Source organism: Amphiura filiformis, chromosome 12, assembly GCF_039555335.1.
Source record: "Amphiura filiformis chromosome 12, Afil_fr2py, whole genome shotgun sequence".
NCBI lineage: Eukaryota > Metazoa > Echinodermata > Ophiuroidea > Amphilepidida > Amphiuridae > Amphiura > Amphiura filiformis.
Genome location: NC_092639.1, coordinates 5,748,762 through 5,770,348, shown reverse-complemented (window position 1 = coordinate 5,770,348; position 21,587 = coordinate 5,748,762). Strand labels below are relative to the sequence as shown.

The following is a 21,587-nucleotide window of genomic DNA, read 5'->3' as shown; positions in this document are numbered from 1 at the left end:
TGAAGGCTAATTTCAGCCCAAAATATGCAAATTAGCTCATTATCCTAATAAAAATATGCAAATTACACCCATACAAAAGTAGCCAGATTTTCTGACTGTGGCATACCTATCCTAAAATATTTTAAGGGTGGATTTAGGTATTATTGGTGAAGCACCCAAAAATCGATTCTCATTATCTAAATCAATATATTATTGAAAAATAACACTTTGATGTTTTGCAATAGTGCATTCTACAAATCATATACTTTGAAAACTTGCTTAATTTATTGCTGCTAATGAGTTATGTATGTTTTAAAAAAGTGTTGTTGTTTGAGCCCTTTTAACAACATAACTCAAGAACCACAGGATCTACAAAAGTATATCTGTGATATTTGGATTCTTGTACATGCTCGCTATGAATTGAGCAATGCAATTTATGCCAAACCTCGCTACCATTCGCAAGATGCTGTGAACTACCAAATCACAACAATTTAAAATAGTTGCTAACCTTAAGGTTAGCAACTATTTAATTAAAATGTTGCTATTTGGTAGTTCACAGGATCTTGCTAATGGTAGTGAGCTTTGGCAAAAATAACATTGATCATTTCATTAGTAGTAGGAGAATTCAAATATCACAGCTATACTTTTATAGGTCATGTAGTTCTTGAGTTATGTTGTAAAGAGGGCTGAAACAAAATTTTGTAAAACGCATAAAACTCATCAAAAACAACAATTAATCAATCAAGTATCATATGCGCAGTGGATATTCATACGTAGTGGTAGATAAAATGATTAAAGAGTTTAACTTCAACACTACACTATTTTTTCGCTCACCTGGGATGTTTTTACTAGTTCGACAAGCGTGTTCAGCAGATGGTGATGCTGTGATGATATCTTGTCTACAATCGGGATATCTCTCACTGATGACGTCATATGATTGACAGGATGACGTCATAGGATGTTACGATTTGTGACAAAGGTCTAGAAATAGACCCCATCTGGGATAATTTGCTGATTCCCAGGGGGGGGCGGCGCTGCATCGTAACATCCAATGACGTATCCTGTCAATCATATGACGTCATCAGTGAGAGATATCCCGATTGTACACAAGATATCATCACAGCATCACCATCTGCTGAAGACGCTAGTCGAACTAGTGAAAACGTTCCAGGTGAGCGAAAAATAGTGTAGTGTTGAAGTTAAACTCTTTAATCAAAGTATCATATGATTTGTAGAATGAACTATTGCAAAACATCAAAGTGTTATTTTTCAATAATATATCGATAAAAGATAATGAAAATCAATTGTTTGGCTGCTTAGACCAACAATACATCGCTGCACCCTTTAATTAATCCGGCGGATTGATTTAACCCTATTCTATAACCCTACAAAAGTGGTATAAATATATTTGAGTGGTGTGGAGGCATCATATTAACTACTGCGTTGCAGTGTTATCGATTGGGTAAAAACCAATAAGTGGCATACCATTGGCAAGCTTTGACTTCAAGCTTTTACAAAAACAAGTTTAATAATTAAATATGTATATTTTATGCAAATTAGCTCATGAATAATTAATGAGCTCATAGCCAGATATGATGAAACAAATATTTTGATTCACATTTTTGAGGTGTATGAGTACATCAATGTGGCATTTTCATGCAGTTTTAAATACACTGCCATGTTTCTATATAATCTATAATAAAAAGAAATCCGAGTTAATTTGGACTATATATTAAAAAAGTTTATGGACATTTTTGGGCTATTTTTAGGGCAAAATTTGACCTAAAAATGGTTAAACTATGCAAGTTTCAAACATTGTAAACCATTTTATGATGTGTAAATGTTATTTATATTAGGAAAAAGGGTTTTTTGTTGATAGAGAAGTGATAAATTATCAAAACTGTTCAAAAGATAAAACCTTATTTGTGTAAATATTTTTACATGCATATTAAGCCATTTCTTTCGTGCCACATGGCACAAAATTGATGGGGTAAATAGAATAAGGTTAAGGGATTGAATCTGCTTGTTCATTTGACAGCTGCAGCATCTGGACTGGAAGTATGTACGCAGACATGTTGCAAAACAGTATGCCATATGGTCATTTTCACAGTAAAGGGTGTAACTTTTGATTTTTAGGGTCAAAATTTCAAACCACTTAAATATGTTTCTGTTTACTGAAATCATGCATAGAAGCAACTTAAATTCCAGTAAAATGTTTCAAGGCTTAAACCTTTTGATTTCTAATAAAAAATTTGACATTTCCATAACATTTTGGTTAAAATCTAAGAAAAAATGTATTTGACATAAGCTCAGAAAATTATGACATGAAAGCTGGAATACATGTGAAATCCCATTCCAAAGTAAGTCAACAGATATAAGTTAAATTTTATACCATGTTTTGCTATGTTTGTAATTGCAGTTTTGAACATTTTTAACATCAAGTGTCATTTACAATGGAAATTTGCCAACCTTAAACATATTTTTTAAGTTTTAATTGGGTTCCTAAAATAATTTGAATGTCTAACTTCATGTACAAATACTACTTGATGAAAGGAACCTCCCAGCCAAGTTTCACAGAAATTTGAGTTATTTTTAGAATTGGCAATTCAAGCGATTTGTGTTTCGGAGGCTTCAGTTAACAACACAGGTGATCATAAAAGTAAAATATTTGGCTAACTACTACAAGTTGACATGAAAAAATAGGTAAAAAATATCAGAATTACCAATGTTCATGCTTTGCTTCTAAGTATTGAATTTCAGTTGTGACAAAAATTAAATTATCACAGCAAGTCATTTGTTTTGTTTAGGAGGCTTCATGTTAACAATGGTTAAACATTGCAGAAGTAGTTTTTTTGAAAACAACACTGTTGGGATCATCCAAGCTGTTATTTTCTTGTGTGTATTGAATCAATGATTCTATGTGGCAGATATTGTAGATTTATCACATGTTAATTTTTTCACCCATTTGTTAAGTATGGTGTTAACTTGCATGTGAAGCCTCCGAAACAGGCTTTTTTGGGTATCAGTATATTTTTCAAACATTAACCATAATATCAAAAATGTTTTTAATTTATTACATTCTGCACATATCAAGTAACAATTACAATGAAGATATCAGTATAAAACACACCAATTTAGATATGCATAGATGATAATTAATCTTATTGTTGTTTCGGAGGCTTCATTTGTTTCGGAGGCTTCATGTGTTAACGTAAAGTTTGTATTGGGTCCCATTTTCAAACGGTGATATATATATCGACGATTTAAAAACAAGTGACTTGAGGATCTACTTTGCTACATTTTGATAAATAGATTGGATGAGCTCTTTTATTTATATTTGCCCAAGCATGCTGAACAGTTTGTTTCGGAGGCTTCAAAAAAGTTAACGGAAAAGCTGCTCTTTGAAGTCAAAATTTTATAAAAATTTTAAAAGCTTGCAAATCGACTAATTTTTGTTACCCATTTCAAGTTAAGATATCAACTGTTATGAATCAAGAAGAAGTGAAGAAATAACCAAGAATTATGAACCAAAGCTATACCCACAAAGTTTGTTAACAATTGTTAACGGAAAATGAAGCCTCCGCAACGACAAATATCGAAATCCGGTTCTCAAAAATACAGGGCTGTTCACAATTAAATCTAATGTGGCAGTGTTTACTGAACATATGACCATACTTTCAGGATAAGAAAAATTATCCATGAACTAACTGAAAAAAACACAGGGTTTTACAAAAATGTTACTGTTTTTTATAGTTTTTCAAAATGGCAATATTAAGTACATTTAAGCCTGCTAAAACTGAATGCAGTAACTCCCAAAGATGATTATGCTACCCAAGGTAGCTGCTAGCTAGATGACTTATGTGGCCAAAAATCATGGAATTATGTGGCTTTATTAGAACACTACGGATCAAAATGTTAAAAATCCAAAGTTACACCCTTTACCGTGAAAATTATCACATATGTTAATGTTGGCAGCATAAAAACAGATTTTATAATGAAACTGCAAGATATTTCATCCCATATTGACTATGGGGTGAAAACTATTTGACACACTGCTAAATGAGTTTACACTTCCTTAGGGGGTACTACACCCCTCGATAAATTTTTGTCTATTTTTGCATTTTTCTCAAAAACTAATAACACAGTGGTAATAAAAGTTATGTATATTATAGGGGCAAGGAATCCAATTACTACACTGGAATTTCAGTGACCCAAGACAAGTGGTTTGTTATTTATGACCAGAAATGAGGTACCACTATGATGTACCTCGTTTCCTATCATATATACTGAACCGCTTGTCTTGAGTCACTGAAATTTCAGTGTAGTAAATTGGATTCCTTGCACCAATAATATACATAACTTTTGTTACCAGTGTGTAATTATTTTTTGAGATAAATGCAAAAATAATCACAAATTTACCATATGGGTGTAGTACCCCCTTAAATTGTTGACAAACGTTCTACGCTCCACGTAATAAGTAAAAAGTGAATAGTATAGTTCCTATTGATGGATTGGATTGCTTTGTTCAACTTTAGCAATATGTACTGTACACAATGTAAACTAAAGTTTATTTTCTATTTTTTTTGTAAATTTTAATTAAAATGGTATTTGTTCTGCAATAAATCCCCTGTAGTACAATGCACCATTGAAATTTAAACAGAATATGATACAATATTGCGTAATTTGCAAATGAATTCCGATATGAATCCCATTCCCAGGATATCAATATATATTCAGCATATATTATAGTGGTAACCTGAGCTGCTTCATATAACTCATTTCTTTGTAAATTCTACCAAAACTAATAAAACAACCAAGAAGCAAAGTATTTGGCTTTTTCAAATGTTTATTTTTTATACAATGTCAGCCTTCAATCATATCACACAACAGGTCCTGAGGTCCATCCTGTATGCCTTGCTTTTTTCATCACATGGATTTTAACCCTGTGAGAACTATTTCTGCCGATTGGCCAAAATGAACATTGTGTCCAATTTTGAACCAATCAGGTATTAAAAATATTATCTGCAAATGCAAGTTTGATATAAAATTGGATCGATTGAGCCCATATTTATTGGTCGAGCTATGAGTTTTTAAATATTGGACGAGACGTAGTCGAGTCCAATATTTTAAAACTCATAGCGTCAGCAAGACCAATAAATATTGGGCGTAAAGCATCCAATTTTATCAATATTATGTTTTGGATCCAATATTTTTACACACTTGGATTCATCAAAACATAATAATGACCATAAATAGTTTAAAGCCTAGTCATAATTGGTAATTTGGGGGATATTGGGTGATATATTTGTACTTGAGACCACTTTAGATGATCAGGTCAAAGCATTAATATAGTCAAGGATAATATCAGCAACACCTGCAACTTGCTGCTCTATAGATAGTGGATCTCATCTTGTTCACATGCTTATAGAATTCTCGATAATCAGCATACTTGAGATTGAGAATTGACATTCCTAAGTCAATCCACTGATCAATCCCTGACTGCTGCCTGTCCCCATGACGCCATCAAAGACTGGAATCATTGAGTTTTGCAATTGGAAACGCAACCGGAAGCTTATGTGACCTGTCTAGTGGTGCACCATCGAGCTATTAATAGAAGGAGAATCCACGAACCCAGTTCCCTTTACTATGATTGTTATGAGTCGATACTGAGCAATCAAGTATGAATGGTGCACTATCGATTTGCTAAGCTTCTTATCTATCGAGCTTTGCCTGTTATGAACCACCGATATTGCGACTTCTAAGCAGAATGACGTCATTTTTACCCACAAAGCATTGTGGCCGTGACCATAAACAAAGGAAAACAATTTACTTCGTAATTTTATAACGCCTAATATTTCTTGTGGCCAAGCTTGGCGGATCGTAGAAACAACATTGCCAGTCTTGGAAAACCTTTCCAAATCATTTCCACTGGTTTAAAAGTCCCGCAGACATCCGCCAGTATTGCTAATCACAATCAGAAAAAATACATAAATTCACTGTAACTTTGGAAGGAAATGAGGGAATTCGATCAGGTTTTCGCTAGTAAATCAACTTGAACTCGGAAACACAATGACGCAACTGAAGAACAAGTGACCGATGCAAAAGGGCACTAATACCATCCATTTCCGGTACGGGTCACCTGGGGGGTCGGTTTAAATTAAATTTTAAAATAGATGATCGATATTGTCGCATAACGATCATAAACATCAAAGGCTGTGTTTGAGGGACTGCACTGATAAAATCCATTCAAATGATGACTCGCGTTGAATAGTGTAATCGGCTTAACCCTATTGAGTGGATTAGGATTTTTCTGTGGAATCTCCTTCTATTAGTAGCTTGATGGTTAAACCATATAAATGTAATTTTAAAACCGAAGTCATGGTTTACGCCAACACTCTAGGATCACAAAATTGCTTGTTACACATGGCAGTAGCACTCAAGGACCACTTGATGAACACTTACCGCCAAATCCCCTAAATTTCTTGCGGATATATTTGGGGATAAACTTGGGGACAAACTTAGGGATTTGGAATAAACTTAGGGATTGGAATCCTAAAGACAGTTCACACACAGTGGCGGTGCCAGGAAATTTTTTCGGGGAGAACATGGAGGGGGAAAAGTGAATTTTAGGGGGGGGGGGCAAAATCACCAAATTTTGCGCAAAATTGCAGCAAAATATGGAAATGTCCGTAATTTTGGGTTAAATTAACTGGGGGCAACAGGGGGGAAGAGTTCTTACTGGGGGAATTTGCCCCTCATCCCCCCTGGCCACTGTTCACATAGCGGATTTCCCAGATTTTTTAGCTTGAGAGTCGCATTGCTTAAGTTTCTGTATGAACATGTCTACTATCGTACAACAAAGATCTTATAGGTGACTAACAACCCAGGGCGCAAAATAATATTCTAATTGTAGGTATACCCCAAGTCAGAGAACGACAATTTGATAAAAGATTACTTTCTTATTACAACTGACAAGGAGGCAATAGATTTGTCATGTTCTGGTGCCAAACGTGGTTGTATTATACCTGACATGAGAAACAAGTTTCATATGTTACCATGGTAACCACTAGTTCAATTATGTCATATGTGAAGTCTATGATTGATGAGATTTTCATTGCAACTGATTGTTGAAATTTGTGTGAATGTTCATTTGTTTTTTAATCTTGCCCTTTTTTCTTTCTCAAAATAAAATGCCTGAATGAATTTAACCATGTGTGATTCAGAATGAAAAAATGTGTCGATCAGAAATATGCAGCCAAAAAATCATTATGCCAACATGCATGTGAATTGCATATCAGCATATTAAATTGTAATTACCGCAGGGCTACGAAATCCACAGTATCGTGGTACTAGTGTTCCCATTAAAAAAATCAAGACGGGGCAAAAAAAATGCAAATAAATAGTGCATTAGAATGCTGATTTTGCCCATAAAAAAGCATCAAACCTATGAGAGGGACCGCCGGTAACACGGACCCTAACAGCCCCCATCCGTTCAATGCCTTAAATTGCACTGTTTGTGTGTAAATCCCTATTCGGAATGCCTCAAATGTGTTTCAAATATGTTCGCACACAGCAAAACCTGTAGCAGGTATCACAATAAATAAATTTTAAAGCTCTTGAGCCAAGGAACTCAAATATGATGTTCTTTTCAGCATACATGTAGGGTATAACATGTAAAAAATATATCTCACTGAAGATCAAACATTTTTATGGAAAATGTTGCTATTCAAAGTCCACTACCTCCCTAACCAATCTTCCTACTGGAAAACTAATATCATTTCTGGATTCCCTGTTTGATTTCCTGTCAGGAAAAGTATACTTTCCGTGTACATGTACTTATGAGTTTAGTTAACAAACAATTTATATATTTGTATCAAAAAGCGTGCATTTACAAAGAGGAAAAAAATTGGAAATTTTGGGTACCAAAAAATCTACCAACTCAAAACACATGGCCGTATATATACTGCGCCAATAAAGTATCCTTACACTTGGAAAAATAATCACAATTTCCAAACTGAACAATATTGAGGTAAATTTGTTTTTTTAATAGATGCACTATCTAATTCTGCACATAATTTATGACACCACATTGAATCCAATGTGACTTCAAGAAGCAAAGTTACAAGCATTTGATTAGATGAAGGTCCAGTTTTAAAAGTGACAAACTGGCCAGTTTGTCACAAAGTGTACAATAATTAAAACAAAAGATTGCAGAATGAAGTTCCCAATTCCTCACTATTATCAACCCCTCATTGTACGCTGTAATATAGACCACAAAAGAATTATGGTACAAGTTATGTTCAGCCCTGTATAAAGACAGATACACCAGTTAGCAGTTACCACCTGTATGTACCCTTTACCATTAGCTCTGCTTTAAGGGTAGACGAGGTATTGTTGGTCAAAGCAGCCAAAAAATTGATTTTCATTATCTAAACCAATATATAATTGAAAAATAACACTTCGATGTTTTGCAAAAGTTCATTCTACAAATCATATACTTTGATAACTTGCTTGATTTATTGTTGTGAATGAGTTATGTATGTTTTACATTTGAATTCTTCTACACACTCGCTATGAAATGATCAATGCAATTTTTGCCAAAGCTCAACTTTGAAAGATGCTGTGAACTACCAAACTGCAACAGTTTAAAATAGTTGCTAACCTTAAATCATGGAAGAAAGAGATGAGAAGGAACCACAACGACTTCGATCGGCCAAGTTTTAATCCGCTTATCCATTGACGCATGAAAAGAAAAGCTATCAATGGTACTTACTTTCATGTATGATCCATTTACCGCGATCGATGCTTGGCGAAATCATTACTGTAAAAAAACTATAACAAACCCATCCAAGAACAAACAAACGCTACCCAGAAGTAAGATTATGGAATTTCACTGATGCTCTGAACATGTATAGTAGCTTTGTTTTGGGATCTACAGTCAAACTGTTTTCTTGATCGTGTTGTGTAGAAAATGTCCTTTAACACATCGAAAAGGTCATCAAAATCGGCCTTTTATTTGCTGAGTTTCATCTTTAGCAAATAAGGTAAGATTTTGGTGACTTTTTCGATGAAAAATAGATGCAAAATGTTCTTAAATAATGCACAATGTTCGGTTGAGTCCGTACATGAAACCTGTTTAATTTAATAGTTTATATGTGTATAATCGTAACTAGCTAACTCGTTTCAGTGCCAAAGACTGCCAACTCTGAGAAAAAAGTCATCAAAGTTCGGGAAAATTGGGCGAAATGGAAGAAAAAGATGTAGGCCATCAATGACCGATGATCACGCCACCAGAGAAAATCCTATAGAGTGCTTGCACGGAAGGTCATTAGTTCAAATCATCCTTCAGACACGCTCCAGAAGACATGCAAATACATAGAGTACAATACCAATCACCTATTTAACGCGGGGTATTGATCAAAGTAAATCCTCATGAATAACAATGTCAATTAAATGTCGGTAAAGGGAGTGGACAAAGTGAATGTGTTCGTTGTGGTTCCTTCTTATCTCTTTCTTCCATGCTTAAATGAAATTGGTCGAGAATTACATGAAAACCCAAGGAAGGAAGGAACAAAATCAAAAGCTGTATTTTTAATGCACATTAATGGAAAGCACAGCGCTAGTTTTCTTGTTTGATACTGCTTGTGTACAAATCAATAAAGTTTCCAATTGAGCAATTACGGTAACTTTTGAATTTGCACCTTTCTTTGGATTTTGGATCACAGTGCCTTTACATATTGACCAATTTTTTAATTCAAAGGTCTTAAATCTGAGCTAAAAGATGCAGCCAGCCAGCCACTGGCTGCTTGTTCTAAATATGACATATCTGTCTGTTTTCAGGATTTATAGGGGTGAAAAGAACTGGCATCTTAATTCTTTTACGGTTTGCATCTAGGCCCTACACAAAGTTATGTGCTCTCTTACACTAAGCATATTAAAGGGGCATAGCCCGATCGCTAATATCCTCATCCCCAGAACCCCAGATTTTACCGGAAGTGGTATAAATTTTGGTATCAGATGATTTTTCTCATTCACCTTGTGAAATTTCAGGGCTCAAAGGTATTTAGTTTGAATGTTATGAATGAAAAGGTGCACCTTTTTGGTCGACCAATTAATTAATACACAGTGTTCTGGGGCTAGAAAATTGCATTTTTAGCTCTCATATCAAAATGAATTGAAACACCGGAGTGAAACTTCACAGTTTTGTGGTAAAGGTCATTCACTCAATAAGAAAACTTTCTGTAGTTACATTGGGCCATGCCCCTTTAAGCAGTACTGAGCCATGTAGCTTTTAAAATGCATAAAATAACTTTGAGCCCATGCTACATACTCACCATAGGTTTACATGTAACATTCACTGGAATCCTGATTATCCTGTGTACCTTCATCTTCAATAACCTCATCTTCAAATTGCAATTTATACCAAATTAGTAATTTAACAAAATCCCATTTGTGCCACAAGTAGACCTACAATGTAAAGTTTTCATTTACATCTGAAGAACATGCCTCTAATTCCTGAGGTGTATGATGTTCAGATATCAGTCCATGACACCTTAAGTCAATGCGACAAAGATTTCAATCTTGTAAATGAGACTTCTTATAGACAAATCCATTCCAAACGGACAATATGTGTAACTTCTGTATGAGGATCAGCATTTAGTCTCCAATACCATAACATCAAAATTGCTGGTAGCGCAAATCAGCGCATACATTTGTACAACAACTGACGGTATATGTGTAACTTCTGTATCATGAGGATCAGCGATTCAGCCTCCGATACCATAATGTCAAAATTGCTGGGAGCGCAAATCAGTGCATACATTTGTACAATAATCCTCTTTTTAAATAAGTAGTTACAAGTACCTTCAGGTGGGTTTGTTACTTTGTTTCTATCTTGCAATCAATTCCACACAAAATTTCGGACAAATATATAATAATCCCAATAAAGACAGATTCCAGTCCTGATATCACAGCAACTAATCCAAGTATTGCTTCAAAGCTGAGAAACAACAACAACATCTGCAGGCAGCAAGTGACCATCTAGGCATTATGATATCGTAAAAAAGATGCCTTAAAATAGAGTCAAACCCAGGGATATATACGTGGCATGCAGGCAGGCAGGCTGCATAAATGCACTTAGTGACTTGCTAAGTGAGTATAATAAACCACACCTCCATAACAATTTAACATCAACTTTCTATTATTATCACACACACAACTGATGAGATTTCACTTGATAGGGAGGGAATACAGGGATAAGCCATCAACTCACATCATCTGTGCTCAAACAGTCAAGCACCGATGCAAATATTTTGCAAATGATATAAAAATTTGTGCGCATAATATAACATATGATGATTGCTCATATTGCTATGCACCAGCTGCTATACTAACATCAAATGATCATATTTGGAATGGACTATTTTGATTTATTCATAGCAAAGTCAGCTCATAAATATGCATTTTGTTTATGAACCAAACATTTATATTTTTCATATCATAATTCAGCTTCAAATAAACCACCTGTGGGTTGTTATGACCATACATGTATTGCATGATGATGGGTTACACAACACCTATCAATGTCTGTATGAGATCAGTAACTTTCACAAAATAGACAAAGGCAAAGGACAATTTGCCTCCAAAAATGCGAAAATAACCCAAGAATATTTTTTACCTACAGTATCCTATTTTGCTTGTAAATTTTCCTCATATATGACCACTTTGGCCTGGGTCTGGTTGGACCATCACTATGATCCACAACATGCTCATCTACCAGGGGAACAGTTCTTAAACCCCAATACATATATACATTCATTGAATGACCTTTGAAGATTTGGGTACCAAAACTCATACTCTGCAACTTGAGGTCAAATTTTGCACTATGATTATGTAATTGAGGTTATTGGACTATGCCATTGGGATGAGGCTCTTGTGGTCCATAGTGCATATTGTGTCACTCTAATGATTCTGTCACTCTTTTATACTTGTTTATTTGTTTGTTTGTTTGTGTAAATGGTAGCTCCGTGTCGAGGCACACTTGGGTCCTGATGGGACCAGGCTCAAGCAAAATAGTCCCAAACAGAAATGTTTGGTAGACTCATAACCGGTGCGATCTTACCTTTCCGATGTTGATTAAGATACTTCTTGCATCGATCCCGAGATGCGGAAAAACCAATAGTCATTTTGTCCCACATAAATGAATAAATAACAAAAACCCCCGATCCCCGGTGGACTCACCCAAAAGGTGACGCCACACCATATGATCGCCCCTTATCCGACTTGGGATCCCCTACCGGACCAAACTTGTAGGGGGTGGCCGGGGTCCGGGATAATCAACATCGGAAAGGTAAGATCGCACCGGTTATGAGTCTACCAAACATTTCTGTTTGGGACTAGACTCAGTACACCGGTCGATCTTACCGCTTCCGATGTTGATTAAGATACTCTTGCATCAACATCTGAAAGATCGATCTAGCAAGTAACCGACGGATGGAGGTACAAGATTGGTCAGCATCTGATCAGGGATCGGGAGCGGTAACGATGGTTTTCGCGAGGTCAGAAAATATTTTCCCCAACGGTCGGGAAACAAAAAGACCACGCGATCACAGACATAAACCTCCTTACTTAATAAGTTTGGTGGTTAAGAATAGCGACACTGGTTCTTACCATGCTGAGTATTCTGTATAGTCTGAAAACCTGGTACCCGTACACCACCGTATTATGATCGCCGAACAATGTCCCGGTAAACCTCCCGCCCGCCTCTGATTACTAACGTAAACGGAAGTATCGTGAGAGAAGGGCGAAGGTGGCTTCCGGGACACCGCCTGCTAGATCTCCTCAAGGGACAACCGAACGGTATACCCAAGATGATGAGATAGCTCAGCCGAGTCGAGTGGGTCGTGGGACGCGAAACCTTCGCGATCCCCCGGACCCCACCAACACCTGGACCAGCCATTGCGACAGCGGCTGGACCGAAAGGCTCTGTAAGGGTGATGAATGCGGTCGTGAGTCCTCGCAAGGCTTGTGTTCGAAGAAATAGTGCTGCAGCGCCTTATCGGACACCCCAGCCTATCTTTGGCTTCAGCCGAACCTTGCCCAACCCTGGGGATTGGAGAGGGACGAATGTCGGTATGCACCGCGCCCGTTCGTAGGCACGAGAACAGAGCGCCGAAACAGTGTCGCTCCAGTGTTTGTGAACACGAAGCTAACCTCGAGACCGTGTGCAACTCAGCACCGCCGTCTCCGAAGCCAACGCCAAACCGGAAAGCCATCTTGAGAGTTACGTATTTAAGCCGCTTTTGGACGGAAGGTCAAAAAGGGTGACCCTTAAAGTAATCTAAGACTGTGTTGGGATCCCTTAGGAGGATCACTTTCCTTTTGGTAGACACTCGCTGAACATACCGTCGAGGCGTAGACTAATAAGGTAACCATCGGCTATGATAGTCTAACCGCCTCGAAACCTCGGTGAATGGAGAGGACAGCTGACTTATAGCTGGCCCCAGTGGCCCGCTGAAGTCTTGCTTGGAACTTTTCTGTCAGAAACTCCGGAACTAGCAGCACAGAGGCTCTAGCGGGAGAGCTATTTGTCTCATTGCACCAAGCGTAGTATGGATCCAGACTCTGGCTATACGTACGCAGGGTAGACTTCCGTCTAGCCCCGGCGATGAGAAAAACAGCTTCTGATGAAAAGTATCCCTCCGCTGCGTGTTCCCTGGTAAGGGCCATGCAGCTAACTGCAGGTGCTCTAGTGATAGACTGGGTACCTCCGCTCCGGGCATCCGGAGTAGATCTGGTACTGGGAGTGCCAGCGGCCTTGCCGCTAGCAGAATGACAATGCAGTCTTCCCACCCGATCTTGGCCACCACCCTCATGAGTAGTGAGATCGGAGGGACTGCATAAGCTGTCATCCTCCCCAGTCTATGGACAGAGCGCCCACGGTGAATGCTTGGGGTCCGCGACCCTTGAGCAGTACACCGGCAGTGGATGATTGCGATGAGATGCGAACAGATCTTTCGAGGGGTGGTACATCCCTTGAAGATCGCCTGAGCGACCTCGGAGCAAGGGACCATTCTGCTGGTCCCGACACCCTTCCTCGTGACAGATTGTGCGCGAGGATGCTGGTGACGCCCGCGATGTGTATCGCTCTCATCGTAATCTGCCTGAACTTGCACCACCCTATCAGGTGTCGTGCAAGCAGGCTCAATCGGTGGCCCGGAGTCCCCTTGTCTGTTGGGGTAGGCTACCACGGTTGTGTTATCCGTCAGGACAACGGTATGTGATTCCACGATCACCTCCTCGTAAGCGAGGGGGGTTGATGTGAAACTCTGTCTCTATGGCCCCCATAGGCCCGAGACGGAGTCTCCGTGGATGTGGACCCCCAGCCCCGCTTTTGACGCTTATGGTCGCTACTACGTGACATACCGGGGTGCAGGAAACCTGACACCCTGGGTCAAATTGGGCTGATGGGTCCACCACCAGAGTTCCTCTCGCACGATCTCCGACAACGGAACCGCGAGGGATATTGGGTGACGACTGGGCCTGGGTCCCGCACCCTATGGACTATCAACCCCATGAGACCCATAGTCTTCAGTGGAGTGCGTCCGTATATGAGCCAAACGTCCAGGTAGCAACTGATGTTGACACCCCTGTGCTTCAGGTACGCTGCCACCGCTTCTGACCAAGAGTGTTAAACACCCTGGGAGAGATGGACAGGCGGATGGCCGGTATCAAAACTGGTAATTTTGATCCTGTACCTAGAAGCGCAGATGCCTCCGATCTTGAGAGGCGATTGGCATATGCAGATAGGCGTCCGAGAGATCTAGCGATGTTGTTCCCATGCCCCTGATGGGGCAGGCTAGCACCGAGGCGAGAGTCCCCATTCTGAACCTCTTGGGCCTGAAGAACGTGTTCAACAGCCTGCGGTTCCGGATGGGGCTCCGTCGCCGGTCTTCCTTGGAGCCAATGGCTCCAAGATCACCCGTAGAACGGGGGTAGACCGGGACAATCGCCCGCTTCGTGAGAAGCTGTGTGATCCCTGTCAGTAGTGCCCGACGCTGGGGGCCGTCTGACGGCACTACTGTGGACCTCTGAAATGTGCAGACGAATGTGGGGAGACTGGGTTGCCAGTCTGTAACCCCCACTCACCACTGACCATACCCAGGCGCTCAAAGAGATGGTTTCCCACCTCTGGGTGAAAGCCATAAGCGGTCGCCCACTGGGAGATCCCCTGTGGAAAAACCGCTGAGCCCCCAGGAATGCTCTGCCTAGCTTCCCTTGGAAGAGCGCTTGCTCTTCTTCGGGCTTGCCAGCTGTTCCTGTGCTACCCTTGCGCCTCCCAGAAATGGGTGCTGCAGAGGTAGTGGGCTCGGGTACTGTTGGTGGTGCACGGCCTGCTGAAGTCGGAGCTCCTACCCATTGTAAGGGCAGTTTCCGACCTCTTCAGAGTGCTCCCTTTGGTAGCTTCTTTGCACGGTCCTCCACCGAGCGCAGAAGCATCCAAAGAGAAAAAGGACCCTGCCTTTCCATCGCGTTGAGCGATTGGAGTGGCAGGCCCCTCCCCGGGCGCTGAGTGGACACCCTATGGGCTAGGCCCATGGAGCTCTCGTTGAGGCTAGCTGTTAGCACCGCTAATAGGCTCACCTCAGCGGAAGAGCTCAGATGTTGTCTGAGCGTGATACGCTTGACGACATCTGGGTCCCTCTCGGATCCCCTCAGGTAGGTCCCGTGGTCCTCCCGTTACATCGCAGAGGAAGCGTGCAAGCACGCGGCGCCATAGCTCTACTGAGCTCGACAGCCCTACGATATCTACCCGTGAGGTTTGCCGGGAATGAGAGCGCAGGCATCCCCTGTCAAGAAGCAGCAGCTGAGCATCCTACCGACAGGATACCCTGGTCCTCCTCCATGGACTCCCCCTTAGGGGGTGTCCGGAGGAAGATCAGTGTTGTTGCTCCCCTCAGCTGGGCAGCGGGGAAGGAGATTGTAGTGATGTCACTACCGGGCTCAGCTTCCGACTCCTTTCCCTCGCGCCCACAGTATCCGTATCATGCTCCGATGATGACGGTAACTGAGGACGGGCATCTGAAAGCGGTAAGAAGGCATAACCACTGTGTGGCTCGCCGACTACCTGCCAGCAGAAGAGGGAGTACTCCCGCAAGACCCTGAGGTATCCGCCATGGCACCACTGGGTCCGCGATGCTCTCGCAGCCGTCGTCCTAGCGCTAGCAGCATCGGGCCTACCCTGATCAAGATCTGGGTTAGCCCCATGCCGGCTGGCCTGGTCAACAGCTGATGTTGGTACTGCGTGGCCATCGCTAGGCGCCACTTGCCACGGTGCTAGGCCGTGGAAGAAACACCCTGCGGCGGGTACCACGGGCATACCCAGCCGGCAGCTGACCCTGAAAGGATCCGCCACCAGGGTAACCCCATGGTACTGCAGTACCAGCACCGCCTCCCCCCCCCCCTTGTTGCCACAGAGACTGTGGCGCCTAAGGCGGGTGCTGCGGTACCGGTGCGGTATCAGCGGTACCCGTGAGGGCTCCCAACTGTGGACCGCTGTACCCTCGCCACACTGCGCTCCCTGTTTGGGGGATCAAGCTGTGTGCTGGCGTGGTACCGGCGCTGTACTAGCATGGGTACCCGTGAGGGTTCCCGGTTGTGTACCGCTGTATGCGTGGTTCCAGCGTGAGGTGCCCGTGAGGGCTCCCGGCTGTGTACCACTGTACCCATGCCTCACTGCGTTCCCCGCAAGGGGATCATGCCGTGTGTATGCGTACCCCGCTATACCGGCTGTCCCTTGGCTAGAGGGAGCTTGCCTAGTACCACGGGTAGCTGAGCGCAGATACCCCGATCAATCACCTCGCCACCTGAATAGGCAGCGTCAATCGATGGTGCTATGCCCTGTTGATTTGACAGTGATCGATCAAGAGAGGGTAATTGACCCATTGACGGTAATGGATCACCCACGCTCCGCTGGCTCTCGAGGACATAAGTGGGTTGTTGATCAGCTAGGCTGTTCAAGCTACTTACTGTACCCTCTAGAGCTTCGCCAAGGTCGCTGTGTGTGGCGGACCACCACGGCAGCTATGGGCGGGTGCATAGCGGCTACCACTGAAGTCAAGCCGTAGCTCGCCTTTGTAGCTGCCACCGAATCGCACCTGGGTCGCTGTCCCGTGAGAGACTGCGCGCCCATCCCCTGAATAATCGCCAGCCAGTCCCTGTGGACAGCCAGCAGCTATTCTAGGGCCCAGGGTATCACTCGGCGGTCCCGCCATGGAACGCTGCCGTGCAGACAACCCCAGTTGGTTCTGCTAAGACTACACCCACAGCGTTAGCCGCGTATCGCTCTCTGTTGAACCCATGCATGCTAGGGTTCAACCCAGGCAAGCCCGGGTACCCTTGCATGCTGCCCGTCGCTGGCTACTACTGTGGCTGTTTGAGCCCGTAGATATGCCTGCAACAGACGGGTGTCCTCCTGCTAAAAACCCGTGAGGATTTTCGCTAGAGGACTGGTATCCTCCTGCTACAAAACCCGCTAGGGTTTTCGCTGGTGGTTACCGCTCTGCTGCCTGCTACTTTGCTCCGACGTATAGTCAGTGCTTTCGCTGGCTGCTGAGCCTTTGGACGCGCTTAGCAGTCCCGAAGGAACCGCCTGCTTGTCCGGGACCGGAGCCCCTTAAGCAGACCTGCCATGACCCATAGGGGCTGTCACAGCAGAATCTACCGTATCGACTGGTATCCTCCTGCTGCAAAACCCGCTAGGGTTTTCGCTGGTGGTTACCGCTCTGCTGCCTGCTACTTTGCTCCGACGTATAGTCAGTGCTTTCGCCGGCTGCTGAGCCTTTGGACGCGCTCGCCGTCCCCGAAGGAACCGCCGGCTTGTCCGGTGACGGGAGCCCCCTTAAGCAGACCTGCCATGACCCATCGGGGCTGTCACAGCAGAATCTACCGTATCGACTGGTATCCTCCTGCTGCAAAACCCGCTAGGGTTTTCGCTGGGGGTTACCGCTCTGCTGCCTGCTACTTTGCTCCGACGTATAGTCAGTGCTTTCGCCGGCTGCTGAGCCTTTGGACGTGCGAGCAGTCCCCGAAGGGACCGCCTGCTTGTGCGGGGACCGTAGCCCCCTTAAGCAGACCTGCTATGACCCATAGGGGCTGTCACAGCAGAATCCACCGTGACGACCTTACCAGTGCCCTTGGTAGATTTCTTCTTCGCCTTATGGCGATGACGGAGCCTATCCCAATCGCAAGCTGGAACTCGGAGAGTCCTAAGCAAAAGAAAGACATCTAGAAGATCGTGAGCACTCCCCTGTGGGTGAAACAGAGCGGTGTGGGTCCCGCTCCGTCACCAGGGAAGGGCAAGCCCGGCAGGCCCTTGGCGAAGCGAGGAGAAAAGGGAGGGGGCACTACCCCCCAACACGCCGACTCAAGCCCAGTAAGCAAACCTGAGCACGGAGGCTGGTCGCTAACGTTAGTGGTAAAGTAAGGACTGGCTAACTTTATTACTAAAATGTCAGACGGGTCCCTACCAATCCCCACCGTATGAATATCTGATTAACTCGTCTTTATTGGACGGTAATGAAGACATAACGATAGAGTAATCACCCTAACATAGCAACAATAACCTACCGTACATGAAATACAATGTGTATGTACAAACATCTATTGTAACTTACAGGCTGCAATGGTTGTTTTACGTGGGAAACAAAATGAATGGCGCCAACGAGCGCCATTTTGAATTGCTTGTGTGTCCCGTGATACAAACGGAGGCACGATATGTAGCTAAGTTTTGGATCGCTTTTTTGTCACTTTTTCACCAGAAAATGCCGTCAAAACTATCCTCAGTCGAACAATACCGGTTTGGTTTTACCTAAGGTGTGAAACTACAACCGATATCTCGCCTTTGGTCGAGAAATTGATACACAGTGCTATGAACAATCGATAGGCACGCGTCTGTGTCAGTCGGAGACCAAGGAGGATAAGGGACGATCATATGGTGTGACGTCACCTTTTGGGTGAGTCCACCGGGGATCGGGGTTTTTGTTATTTATTCATTTATGTGGGACAAAATGACTATTGGTTTTTCCGCATCTCGGGATCGATGCAAGAAGTATCTTAATCAACATCGGAAACGGTAAGATCGACCGGTGTACTGAGTCTGCTCAAGCTAAAAAACCTTGGAAGCATCTCAGCCAAAGTGAGAAACAGATTTGAAAATAAAGAACAAGGAAAAGGCCACTCCTAAACAATCAAGTGTGTTGTTGTTGAGTAGGTACCCTAACAAGTTAATATCATATCAAATCAATTTGCATGCTGCTTTGTACAAGTACAAAGGTGTTAAAGTGTGCCGAAAAATGGACCAAAATGACTCCATGACTAATATTATAAATTAAGGTGGTACTACACCCTTGATTTATTTTTTGTTTTTTCTCAAAAATAATAACACATTAACAAAAGTTATGTATATTATAAGGGCAAGGAACCCAGTTTAAAAGAGGTACCGCTAGAATGTACCTCATTTCTTTTATAATGAACCACTTGTCTTGAATTTACTGAAATTTCAGTGAAGTAATTGGATTCCTTGCCCTATAATATACATAACTTTTGTTACCAGTGTGTAGTTATTTTTGAGAAAAATGTAGACCTGTTACCTGCCAGAAAAGGTTTCTGTTCATTTTAAGTGAAAGAAACCCCATTGACTATTTTGGCAGCTTCATGTGGAGTTCTAATGGGACATAATGTCTGAATACAACATTATGTCAAAATTGCTTTGTTGAATTAAACAAACACAACAAATTTGGTTGATTCCATTTAACTGTTTTAACTTAAAAGTTGGGATATGGGTGAATGTTCTTAGTCATCCAGTAGTTTCAAACAGAGTTTTGGAATAATACTGGAACTTACTTTTTTGCAACTATCACATGACCAGTCCAGCGGGTCAGATGCCTGATGAAGTAGAAATTTCATAGAAATTATACATACGAAATTTCAAAAAATGTTAAGAGAAATCCTAAGAAATTTTGGTCTTATGTTTCTTCTTCCAAAAAGTGTTCTGAAAATACTTGTTTTACTGTTGATAATGATGTAATTACTGATCCAGATGATATTGCTAATGTATTCAATACTCATTTTTCAAGCAAGTTTGTTGATATGTATGAACCTATTGATCTTGACTCTTTGCCTGATTCCATTCCTTCACATGGGGCAGCCCCTTTTTCTTGTGAGCCTATTACAGTAAGTGAAGTGGCTGATGTTCTTAAGAATCTTGATTCGTCCAAATCTCCTGGTCCTGATGGCATACTTCCTGTCTTTTTGAAGGTTTGTTGTAATGAATTAGCCCCAGTATTATGTGGTCTGTTTAACGCTTTTTCTACAACATGGTCAAGTCCCTGGTGCTTGGAAAGAGGCCAATGTTGTCCCTATCTATAAGGGTTCTGGAAAGCCCAAGGATGATGTTAGTAGTTACCGCCCAGTTTCTTTGACAAGTATCGTGGGTAAGGTTATGGAAAAATTAGTTTCTTCTCGTATAATGAATTATGTCAATGAAAATGGTATTCTGTCTGATAATCAATTTGGTTTTCGCAGTGGCAGAAATTGTGAGCAGATGTTGTCAAAATTTTTCCATTTGCTTAGTAAATCATTGGATGATCGTAAATGTTGGCTTGTTGATGGTATTTTCTTGGATTTTAGTTCTGCATTTGATAAAGTAGACCACAATCTTTTGCTTGGTAAACTTCATTCTATGGGAATTAGAGGTCAACTTCTTAGGTGGATTCAAAACTTTTGTACACGCGTAGGCAAAGGATTATTTTCAAAGGTGTAGTTTCTGAGTGGTGTAATGTAACTTCTGGTGTTCCTCAAGGCTCTGTGCTTGGTCCAATTTTGTTTCTGCTGTTTGTTAATGACTTAAATGATGTGGTTTCTTCTTCTCTTTTCCAATTCGCTGATGATAATTCAATTGTCCGTCCTATCTATGGTGATTTAGACCATAAGATTCTTCAGCAGGATATTGAAAATATTTTTCAATGGTCAGTTTGTAACAAACTTCCTTTGAACCTTTCAAAGTGTTCCACTATGCACATGACTAGATCTAAGTCTCCTAAATTCTGTAGTTCTTATATTATGGGCAGTGATGAGCTTAAAGAAGTTGATGAATTCAAGCTGCTTGGAGTTACTTTCAGTAAGGACCTTTCTTTTGACTCTCATATTGGTATTGTGGCTAATAAAATTTCTAAGCTCTCCGGTTTTATAGTTAGATGTACTAGAAATATGACTTCTGATGCTTTACTTAATCTTTACAAATCTCTCATTTTGCCACATATTGTTTATTGTGTTTGTGTCTGGTCTCCATTTCAAAGGAATCATATTGATAGGTTGGAAAAATCCAGAGGAAAATCACTGCGTACTTTGTTCTACAAAGATTTTCCTGAAGTTGATTTTGATGACCGTCCGTCATATTCTAAGAGGCTTGTAGATCTTGAATTGATTAAGCTTGAGGATGTTTACAAGTGTCAAAGATTAGTCTTGGGATTTAAAATAATCAATGAGATTGGGCCTCCTTCGTTTAGTTCACTGGTTCAAAGAAGTATTTTAGATAATTCTAGGCTATT

General features: G+C 41.6%; 1 protein-coding gene across 1 annotated transcript in view; it reads right to left on the bottom strand.

Moving 5' to 3' along the window:
* Positions 1-21,587, bottom strand: part of LOC140165703 (galactosylceramide sulfotransferase-like) — a 43,248-nt gene that overhangs the window by 20,564 nt on the left and 1,097 nt on the right. The window lies entirely within an intron of this gene.